This window comes from Nycticebus coucang, chromosome 14 (genome assembly GCF_027406575.1).
Source record: "Nycticebus coucang isolate mNycCou1 chromosome 14, mNycCou1.pri, whole genome shotgun sequence".
Taxonomy (NCBI): domain Eukaryota; kingdom Metazoa; phylum Chordata; class Mammalia; order Primates; family Lorisidae; genus Nycticebus; species Nycticebus coucang.
Window position 1 is genome coordinate 66,670,281 of NC_069793.1, and position 12,300 is coordinate 66,682,580.

Sequence of the window (12,300 nt, forward strand, 5' to 3'; positions counted from 1 at the left end):
TGCTATAACAATTAATGACTATTAAAGCTATTGATTTTGTGCACAAAAATAAAATACTTATAAAATCTAAATGAATAACAAAATAAACTGATAACTGTATTAGATAACTTCAGGAGGGGTGTTATGCCTTTTTTAAGCTAGCAAGAGTTTATACAAATTTAATTAATACAAGGTGAGGCAATTCTAATCTTTTTGAAGGTCTAGTGTACTAGCATTAGATCATGAATTAAAAGAAGAATATCATTTTTGTCAACTACGAATTTTATGCATCAGGAAAAATTCCAATAAATCACCCTGCGTCTATTCATAAGGAGAATACAGTGTAAAGGAAAATACGTGTTTTTTTCTTGAGACAGAGTCTCACTTTGTCACCCTTGGTAGAGCACCAGGGCATCAGGGCTCACAGCAACCTCAACTCGTAGACTCAAGGGATTCTCTTGCTTCAGCTTCCCGAGTACTTGGGACTAGAGGCACCCGCCACAACGCTCAGCAATTTTTATTTTTTTAAGAGATGGGGTCTCACTGTTGTTCAGGCTGGTCTCGAACTCCTAAAAACTCAAGCAATTCACCCACCTCAGCCTCCCAGAGTGCTAGGATTACAGGTATGAGCCACCATGCCTGACCAAAGGAAAATACATTTTATAAAAGAAAGAAAAAGCGTTCCCCTCAAGCATCAGCTAAAAACAACCATCTATTTAGTATTGCAAATAGGTAGTAAGTATACAAGGCATGACAATAAAGTGTGCAAACTCATCCTAGAAAAAGTGCTACGTGCCTTGTTGCTGACTATCACTACAGACACCAAATGGCCAAGGTGAATACCTTGAAGGTGACTGTAGTGATATTCAGCAATGAGCACATAGCATTTTCTTCAGGATGAGTTCACAAACTTAATTGTCAGACTTCATGGTAACTATGAAACAATCAACTGGCTTCCCTCATCTTTCTTCCTCTTCTTAGGCTTCTCTACCCTCTGAGATACAATATTGAAATCAGCCAATTAACCCTACAATGGCCTCTAAGTGTTCAAGTAATAGGAAAAGTTACATATATCTCATTTTAAATCAAAAGCTACGAGTGAGAAAAGCATGTCAAAAGCTGAGATAGGCTGAAAGTTAGTCCTCTTGCACCAGATGGTTAGCCAAGTTGTGAATGCAAAGGGAAAGTTCTTAAAGGAAATTAAATCTGTTACTCCAGTGAATACTTACATGATAAGAAAGTAAGATAGATTTATTACTGATATGGAGAAAGTTTTAGCGGTCTGGATAGAAGATGAAACCAGTCATAACAGAACCATAAGCAAAAGCCTAATACAGGAAGAAGAGACCATCTAAGACTTTCATAGCTAGAGAGAAATCAATGCCTAGCTTCAAAGTTTCAAAGGACAGACTGAATCTCTTGTTAAGGGCTAAGGCAACTGCTGACTTTAAGCTGAAGCCAATGCTTACTGACCATTCTGAAAATTCTAGGGCCCTTAAGAATTATGCCAAATCTAGTCTATGTTCAATAAATAAAACGACAAAGCCTCCAAGATAGCATATCTGTTTACAAGATGATTTACTGAATATTTTTAGACCACTATTGAGAACTACAGTTCAGAAAAAAAAACTTTTTTCAAAATATTACTGCTCACTGACAATACATCCAGTCATACAAGAACTCTGATGGAGATGTACAAGGAGATTAATGTTTTCATGACAGCCAACACAACATCAATTCTGCAGCCCATGAATCAAAGAGTCATTCTGACCTTCTGGTCTTATTATTTAGGAAATATACTTCATGAGGCTATGGCTGCCATACATACTGATTCCTCTGATGAATCTGGGCAAAGTAAATTTTAAACTTTCTGGAAAGGATTCACCATTCTATTTTTTTTTTTTAGAGACAGAGTCTTACTCTGTCACCTTTGGTAGAGTGCCATGGCATCATAGTTCACAGCAACCTCAAACTTCTCGGGCTCAAGTGATCCATCCTCTTGCCTCAGCCTCCCATGTAGCTGGGACTACCGGTGCCTGCCACAATGCCCAGCTATTTTTAGAGATGGGTCTAGCTCTTGCTCAGATTGGTCTCAATCTCCTAAATTCAGGTAATCCACCTGCCTCGGCCTCCCAGAATGCTAGAATTACAGGCGTGAGTCACCACGCCTGGCCTAGATTCACCATTCCAGATGCTGTTAATAATCTTCATGATTCATAAGAGGAGGTCAAAATATTCACATTAATAGGAGTTTGGAAGAAGGTAACTTTGAAGGATTTAAGACTTCAATGGAAGAAGTAACTGTACTATAGATATAGTGGAAACCACAAAAGTACTAGCATTAGAAGTGAAGAGCCACATGCGGTAGCTCATACCTGTCTCAGCACTTTAGGAGGCCAAGGTGGGAGGATCACTTAAGGCCAGGACTTCGTGACCAGCCTGGGTAACACAGCGAGACCCCATCTCTAAAAAAATTTTTTGCTAGTGGGAATGCAAGTTTTAGAAAGAAGTTTGGAGGATACTCAAGGAACTAAAAGTAGAGCTACCATTCGATCCTGCAATTTCTCTACTAGGTATAAACCCAGATGATCAAAAATCATTTTACAAACAAGATATCTGCACCAGGATGTTTACTGCAGCCCAATTCATAATTGCCATGACATGGAAACAATTCCCCATGGACTCATGAATGAATGGATTAACAAATTGTGGTATAGGTACACCATGTAATACTATGCAGCCATGAAAAAGATGGGAGACTTCACATCTTTTATGTTTACCTGGATGGAGGTGGAACATGTTCTTCTTAGTAAAGTATCTCAAGAACAGAAAAAAAAGTATCCAATGTACTCAATACTACTATGAAATCAGTAGTTAACTTGGGTTTGCACTCTGGGTAGATTACTTATGTGACAGATAATGTAATCTTTGTTCCTCTGTTCCTTCATCTGTAAAATGGGCTTAAAGTAATGATATACTGGCTGGGTGCAGTGGCTCATACCTGTAACCCTAGCACTTGGGAGGTCCAAGTGGGTGGATTGAAGTGGGGGAAGGGAAAGAAGGAAGAAAGGGAGGGAGGGAGGAAGGGAGGAAGGAAGGACACACACTGCTTCACAACATCTTCTTATTCCAGCAATTCTACCTCTAGGTATACATCCAGAAGAATTAAAAGCAGGAATCAAACAGACATTTGTAGATCAATGTTCATAGCAACATCATTCACTATAGCCAAAAGGTGTAACAACCCAAGTGTTGAATAGTGTGTGTGCGTATATATATATATATATATATATATATATACACACACACACACACACATATGTGTGTGTGTGTATGTGTATAGTATGAATTATTTAGTTTTAAAAAGGAAGAAACTTCTGGCATATACTAATATGGATGTATCTTGAGGACATTATGCTAAATGAAAGAAGCCACACATAAAAGGACAAATATTAATGAGTTCACTCATATGAGTTGCCTAGAATAATCAAATTCTCGGAGATACAAAATAGAATGGTGGTTGCCAATGGTTAATAGGTAGATAACATTAATCAGAGAGATATACACTTAAAGAAAGCAACAAACCTAGACAGAGAAGAGTAATAGGTTAAAGTGACCCAATAGGTCACCCCATCTTAATTTTCACATTTAAAAGTAACTTGAAAGAAATACTTCAGTAAACTTTCTTTTCTTGAAAGGTTATATGTGACATCCTTCCCTTCAGACCAGTAGTTAGTTCTCAATACCCACAGTCCATCAGAATTATCTGGGAAGTGTAAAAACAAACAAAACACCAAATGGTTGGGGTTCACCCCCAAAGACTGATTAAACTGGTTTGGAATGAGGCTGAGCCATCAATGATTTTTTTTTTTTTTTGGAGACAGAGTCTCACTTTGTTGTCCTTAGTACAGTGCTCTGGCATCACAGCTCACAGCAACCTCAAACTCTTGAGCTTAAGCAATTCTCTTGCCTCAGCCTTCCAAGTAGCTGGGACTATAGGCGCCCACCACAAGGCCCAGCTATTTTTTGTTGCAGTTGCCATTGTTGCTTAGCTGGCCTGGGCTGGGTTCGAACCTGCCACCCTGGGTATATGTGGCAGACGCCATAACCACTGTGCTACGGGTGCTGAGCCACCATCAATGTTTTAGTTAAAGATCTCTGGATTTAAGAGATCCACGTGCAGCCACGGTTAAAAAGTAATGCTGTAGCTGGGTGTGGTGGTGGATGCTTATAGCTCTAGCTACTCAAGAGGCTGAGGTGGGAGTAGAGCGTGACTGAGCTCAAGAGTTCGATACCAGCCTGGGCAACACAGAAAAAAAACAAAACAAACCTCCAATATTGTAAACATAATTTGTAAGCAACATGAAGCAATAAAATCAAATAAGGGAAGAAAAAAGCTAACACTGAATTCTTTGTCAGAATCTTTACATATTTTCTCATTCTAGTTCTCACATTTACTCATGTAGAAAATATTAATAATACCATTACATGAAAGTCTGGGGCAAAAGAGAGTATCTGCTATAGACCAAATTAATGGCAGAGCTCAGATTTTGAAGGTCATAGTTTTATCTCATGCTACCTAGTGCTTTCTATATGGAAAAGCACTAAGGAAAGTGCTATGTGAAGAAATAGCTAATCATCCCCGGTAAGAACTTGCTTTGTGAAATATTACTATTATATCCAAATGACAGACATTAAAACTTTTTTTTTTTTTTTTAGTCAGAGTCTATGTTGCCCCCTTGGTAGAGTACTGTGGCGTCACACCTCACAGCAACCTCGAACTCTTGGACTTAAGCGATTCTCTTGCCTCAGCCTCCAAGTAGCTAGGACTACAGGTGCCCGCCACAATGCCCAGCTATTTCTTTGTTGCAGTTGTTTAGCTGGCCTGAGCTGGGCTCGAACCCACCAACCTTGGTGTATGTGGCTGACGCAGTAACCACTGTGCTACAGGCACCAAATCAGACATTAAAAACTTAATACATTTTTATGACTTAAAAATTTTATCCAGGCTCGACACCTGTGGCTCAAGAGGCTAAGGCGCCAGCCACATACACCTGAGCTGGCGGGTTCAAATCCAGCCCGGGCCTGCCAAACAACAATGACGGCTGCAACCAAAAAATAGCCGGGCATTGTGGTGGGTGCCTGTAGTCCCAGCTACTTGAGAGGCAGAGGCAGGAGAATCGCTTGAGCCCAGGAGTTGGAGGTTGCTGTGAGCTGTGATGCCACAGCACTCTACCAAGGGCAACAGCTTGAGGCTCTGTCTCAAAAAAAAAAAAAAAACTTTATCTATAGTTTTAACCAATGTTTTGACGAATCTGGTGGCTCCTTCAAAATATTCCAATTAGGTATGGCGCCTGTAGCTCAGTGGGTAAGGCACCGGGCACATACACCCAGGCTGGCAGGTTCGAACCCAGCCCAGGCCAGCTAAAGAACAATGACAACTACAACAACAACAGAAAAACTGGTGTTTTGGCAGGTGCCCATAGCCCCAGCTACTTGGGAGGCTGAAGCAGGAGAATCGCTTAAGCCTAAGAGTTTGAGGTTGCTGTGAGCTGTGATGCCATAGCACCCTCCCAAGGGTGACATAGTGAGACTCTATCTCAAAAAAAACAAACAAACCAAAAAAAAATATATATATATTCATTCCAATTAGATTAAAAGAACTGGTATTACTAACCTATATTCAACTCAGGACATCCCAAAATGGACCAAGAGAATTCTTTACAAAAGCCAAGCTTACCTCTTTGTTTAAGAAAAAAAAAAAAAAATTGGGCGGCGCCTGTGGCTCAAGGAGTAGGGCGCCGGTCCCATATGCCAGGTGGCGGGTTCAAACCCAGCCCCGGCCAAAAACCAAAAAGAAAAAAAAAAAAAAATCAAGTTCTATCCTTGCAGAAATATATGTAAGACAGGAAAGAAAATCCAGAGGTTTAAATTGTTTTAAATAATTATTAAATAAAAATCTATTTCATAAATGCCAAGGATATGCTAACAGAGACTTACTTCTGACAGATGACTAAGTATGAAACCAGTACAGCTGGTAATATATACACATATTTTTTTTTTTTTTTGGTTTTTACTTCATTTTTACTATTTCACATTTTTAGCAAAGAAATCAAGGTGCAAACAGGGTTTATTTCACATTAATATATTAACTGAATTTTTTTTTTGTCAAATAAATAGGGAATTCTCTTTAATATATACATATTTTTAATCCTGGAGAAGATTTCAATATAAAATTATTATTCCTACAACTTCTTCCCTTATGACATTAACTAAGTATTTTATAAGAAGAAATTCCATTCTTCAAAGAGCAAATTAAGTTAGTCAGTTCCACCAACTTACAGAAAAATTCCCATTATGAAAGTAAACTTTATTGGCTCTGCCCCTGTAGCTCAGTGGCTAGGGCATCAGCCACATACACTAGAACTGGTGGGTTTGAATCCAGCCTGGGCCTGCTAAACAACAGGGACATCAACAAAAATAGCTGGGCATTGTGGTGGGCACCTGTAGTCCCAGCTACTTGGGAGTCTGAGGCAAGAGAATCGCTTAAGCCCAAGAGTTTGAGGTTGCTGTGAGCTGTGACGCCATGGCACTCTACCCAGGGAGACAGCTTGAGACTCTGTCTCAAAAAATAAAAAAAATAAAGTAAACTTGGTTTTTATATAGCATCATAATTCTCATATGAGTGTTCAATAAGTTATTTCTTGACTTTTTTAGCTAGTTCTCTATTTTAATTTTGGTAGTCTAGTATTTCTTCAACAAAAAATTTATTATTTTATCACCTGTACTTTTTAAATACAATTACTCTTAATAGGTCTTGCCTTCACCCTTATCCTCTATAGCTTTTTTTTAAAAATACAATTTATTTTAAATTGTAAGTCAGATCATATCAAATCTCTGATAGAAATAGTCTCCTCTCTCACAGGGAATAAAAGCCCAAATCCTTACCATATACTACTTAGTCTTAGAGCTCTGTCCCTGAGAACTCTCTCTGTGAACTCATTTCCTATTGCTTACCTCCCCCTTCACTTTAACTCTAGTAATCCTCCTTACTGTTCCTTAAACATGCCAAGTGATTCATTGCACCTGATGCTTGGAATGTTCTTCCACAGATATATAAATGACTCACTTCATTCAGGTCTCTGCTCAAATATCATCTTATCAGAGACTTTCCCTAGCTACACTTTATAAAACATCAGTATATCATCAGCCCATGAACGAGTACTCATCTGTATTTTTCTCTACTGAATTTATAACCTCCCAAAGTATTATATTTTCTTTTTTTTTTTTTTTGTAGAGACAGAGTCTCACTCCATGGCCCTCGGTAGAGTGCCGTGGCTCACAGCAACCTCCAACTCCTGGGCTTAAGCGATTCTCTTGCCTCAGCCTCCCAAGTAGCTGGGACCACAGGCGCCTGCCACAATGCCCGGCTATTTTTTGGTTGCAGTTTGGCTGGGGCTGGGTTTGAACCCGCCACCCTCGGTATATGGGGCCGGCACCTTACCGACTGAGCCACAGGTGCTGCCCAAAGTATTATATTTTCAATAACTGTCTGACTCTCCATACTAGAATGTACACTCCACATGGAACAAATTTAGTTTATTTAGTTCACTACTGTATTCCCAGTGCCTACAACATAACAGAACTAGGTATGTAAGAGGTGATCAACAGATACCTGAGTGAATTAATGACTGAATAAAGCCTAGTCAATATAAAAATTCCCCTTTCGACTAGTTGATATTCATCTTATATATGGATTTCTGCCCATTCAGTTGATTTTTTTTTTTTTTTTAGAGACAGAGTCTCACTTTGTCGCCTTCAGTAGAGTGCTATGGCGTCACAGCTCACAGCAACCTCCAGCTCTTGGGCTTAGGCGATTCTCTTGCCTCAGCCTCCCAAGTAGCTGGGTCTACAGGTGCCCGCAACAACACCTGGGTATTTTTTTATTGCAGTTTGGCTGGTGCCAGGTTCGAACCTGCCATCCTCAGTACATGGGGCCGTCACCCTACTCACTGAGCCACAGGTGCCACCCCTCATTCAGTGATAATTAAAGTCCTAATGTGTTAGGGATGTGAAGCAAAAAAGGTTAAATTGGGGGTGAGGTTAAATTTGAAAGAGAGAAAACAATGTGGAGGTTAAGAACATAGATTTTGGAACTAAGTAGACCAAGGTTCAAAATCTAGTTCAAGCTATAATCTTTATTATTTCTTAGAGACAGAGTGGTTAATTTTATGGTTAATTTTCCTAGTTTTTTATTCATCCATTCATTTATTTATTAAAACAAAGTCTCACTCTGTCTCCCTAGGTAAAGTGCCATAGTGTTGTCATAGCTCCTCAGCAATCTCAAACTCTTGGATCAAGTGATCCTCTTGCCTCAGCCTCTTGAGTAGTGGTGATTAAAGGTGCCTGCCACAACACCCAGCTAGTTTTTCTATTTTTAGTAGAGACCAGGTCTCGCTCTTACTCAGGCTGGTTTCCAACTCCTAAGCTCAAGGGATACTCCCATTTTGGCCTCCCAGAATGCAAGGATTACACAAGTGAGCCACCATGCATGCCCAGCCTTCAAGGTATGTTAAGTAAGTTACTTGGCCTCTAAAACTTTGATTCTCTTTGAGTGAAATGAATATAACCTACCCACTTCAAAGACATATTATGAGAATTAAATAAGATAAACACTAAGTACATTAAATGGCTTTAGCATACAGTATTTAGGGAATTCTAGAAAAGTTATTTAATTTTTATGCCTCAGATTTTCTCTCTAAAATCAGAGCAATAACAGTAGCTAATAAGAGGACTGTTATATGGATTCATTCTTTCATTCAACAAGTATCTAAGCATCTAGATATTATAATAATGTGCTGGGGAAGAAAGTAATAAAGAAAGATTTTAAAGTTAATATTGAAGGTATAATATTTATTCCATGTACGTTAGGTGGTTTTGTATTAATTGTGAATTTCTCTTCTTCCTTTTTGGAGACAGAGTCTCACTCTATTGCCCAGGCTAGAGTGCCATGGCCTCAGCCTAGCTCATAGCAACCTCAAACTCCTGAGTTCAAGTGATCCTCCTACCTCAGCCTCCTGAGTAGCTGGAATTACAGGTACCCAGCAGAACGCCCAGTTTATTTTTTCTATTTTTAGTAGAGATAGGATCTCACTCTTGCTCAGACTGGTCTCAAACTCCTGAGTTCAAACCATCCTCATGTCTCAGCCTCCCACAGTGCTAGGACTATAGGTGTGAGCCACTGTGCCTGGCCATTTAACCTATTATTTAAATGTGATTATTAATTAAATATAAGATTTTAGTTCTTTTTTGGTTTTATTTTCTTATTAGAGAGCTCTAGGATTTTTTTTTCTTGACTGAATTGTATAAGTTGACAAAGCATGGTCTTTAAATGCTGAAATAAAACACTAAGGAATAGGCTTAACACCTGTAGCTCAGCGGCTAGGGTGCCAGCCACATATACTGCAGCTGGTGGGTTCAAACCCAGCCTGGGCCTGCCAAACAACAATGACAACTACAACCAAAAAATAGCCGGGCATTGTGGCGGCCGCCTATAGTCCCAGCTACTTGGGAGGCTAAGGCAAGAGAATCGCTTACGCCCAAGAGTTGAAGGTTGCTGTGAGCTGTGACGCCACTGAGGGTGACATAGTGAGACTTTGTCTCAAAAACAAAAACAGAAACAAACAAACAAAAAGACAACAAAATGAAAAAAAAAAAAAACAATAAGAAATATACTGACACTCCCTATAAAATAAAAACAGTAATAGTTTTTGTGCGTTACAAAGAGAGCTACAAAAACGATTAAAAGTAAGCTCAGTTCCAAAAATTAAAAATAGTAACTTTGGTTACTTTTATATTTAAAAGACAACAAAATCAAGTTCCAGTGAGAATCAAGGATTTTGGGCAGTGCCTGTGGCTCAGTGGGTTAGGGCGCCGGCCCCATATACCAAGGGTGGTGGGTTCAAACCCGGCCCCGGCCAAACTGCAACGAAAATATAGCCGGACGTTGTAGTGGGCATCTGTAGTCCCAGCTACTCGGGAGGCTGAGGCAAGAGAATTGTCTAAGCCCAGGTGTTGGAGGTTGCTGTGAGCTGTGACACCACAGCACTCTACCAAGGGCGATAAAGTGAGACTCTATCTCTCTAAAAAAAAAAAAAAAAGAATCAGGGATTTTAACAAAAGCAGATGTTCAGGTATACCATCTAAATAAGGGGAAATAATCAAGTAGCAAATAGGTTTTGAATTCAGGACAACATTGTTCTGTAAAAAAAATCTCTCTTCGTTATCACTAGATAGCTGTATCTGTCTATATGGGTGAGGCTTTTGGAAAAAATTATATGCCTAATGATGAAAATGTTCTAAGATTTTGTAGTAATGGTTGCATAATGTTATAAATTTATTAAAAGTCACTGAAGTGTATACTTACATGAATTTTACAGTAAGTAAAATATACTTTAATAAAGGTGTGAAAAAACTATGTTACCTATAAAATAATAAATGAACAATCTACCCTGTTTTCTCAACACGTTCAGAGTTAAATAAACATAGAAGCGATCAAACATCATGAAGATACTAGCTACCAGTAGTGCTCTGATAATTCTAGGGCCTCCAAATCTGTAAGATTACTTGGAATCAGAACTAGGAGTATACAGCAATGCTATTAACCCAGAAAAAGATAGCCATATAAACAACAAGCTCATACCTGTATCAAAGTGTCTCTAATAGAGAAAACCAGAACAGTCTCCTATAAATACTGAAATTCTTTAACTGTTTATGGCTCCCATGTATTCAGTTACTTATTATATTCCAAGAACATCTCTAGGTTCTGGGAATATATAATTTTGATGAAAGAAAGATTTTCAATACGTTGTGATAAGCAATGACACTGGTTTCACAAGAATCGGGGGGATGTACAGAAATACAAAGAGAATCATTTATCACAGACAGAAGGATGAGGGGGTAAATGTCAGAAAAAATGATGTTGAACAGCTGACATCTAAATTGAAACTAAGAAGGCTTAGGAATCAGAAAAGAGAAAAAAATATGAGTGTTCTAGGCAAAGGGAACAATAGCATGAGCAAAGATAGGGAACCACGAAACATTATGTTTTGAGGAAGAAATCAGTGACAATTCAGCCTTACTTAATAGTTCAAAGTATGAAAGGATGGGAAATACAGTGGCAAAAATGAAAACTATAAACATGGACGAGTTTTTATAAAGCTCTAATGATTTAAAGGATGTTACTTTTCCCTCTGTTGATTACCTCCAGTTAAGAAAATTATTAACCACCCAGGAGGGAAGAGATAGTGGAGACTAAGCTCTCCTAGGCACACTTAGGGCAATACCCACTGCCCTATTATGGGCAGCTGAGGGACTGGGGACTAGCCTGCCCAATCCATTGTAGCTACCAGCATCACCAACACAGACCACTTGGGTCCTAGTGAGGGGCTCGATCACTGCTACTGCTACCTTTCATACCATTCTAGGTATTCAGGGGCCTGAGAACCCACTCATACACCTAGCTCTCTACTACAACTACTAGCTTTTGAGCAAGGCACCTGAAGGCCCAAGAATTGGTCTTCAGGACACACTAACACTGCTGCCAGCATAAGCTGCTCTGTGGCCTAAAATGAGGCACAATGAGCCCACTGCTGTCACTAGTGGAGCCCAAAGACTGTCTTGGCTGGCATTCAAGTCCTCAGCAAAACTCACCTCAGCTTCAACTAGTAACTGCTAGTGACTGTTTCTTTTTTTTTTTTTTTTTGTAGAGACAGAGTCTCACCTTACCGCCTTCAGTAGAGTGCCATGATGTACACAGGACTCACAGCAACCTCTAAGCGTTCAAAATCAAAGCCACAGTGTTACTCAACCAGCAACATATATGGACATCTTCAAGAAAAAAAATCTTTCCTTAGAAAGCAATTTGAATATATTGGAACAATAACTATCAGATATGTAGAAATCAACATAAAGACACAGGAAACATGAAAAAGCAAGGAAATACACTGCCAGATGACCACAACAATTGTCCAGTAAAGGATCCCAATCATAAAGAATGCCTCATAAAGAACTCCCAACACTGATTCAAAGAAACTTGATGAGATGCAAGGGAAATCTGAATATCAAAGAAATCAGAAAATCAATTCAGGACACGAATGAGAAACTGATCAAGGACACAGGTGTTTAAAAAAAAAAAACATACATTTGGGGGATGAAAATTAATTGAAAGAAATATAGAACACATTTGAAAGACTAGATCAAGCATAAGAAAAAAATCTCAGAACTTTAAGACAGGTCCTTTGAAACAAATCAGTCAGACAA

At 39.0% G+C, this 12,300-nt stretch overlaps 1 protein-coding gene across 5 annotated transcripts in view; it reads right to left on the reverse strand.

The window, feature by feature from the left end:
• Nucleotides 1-12,300, reverse strand: part of RAB6A (RAB6A, member RAS oncogene family) — a 97,732-nt gene that overhangs the window by 4,922 nt on the left and 80,510 nt on the right. The window lies entirely within an intron of this gene.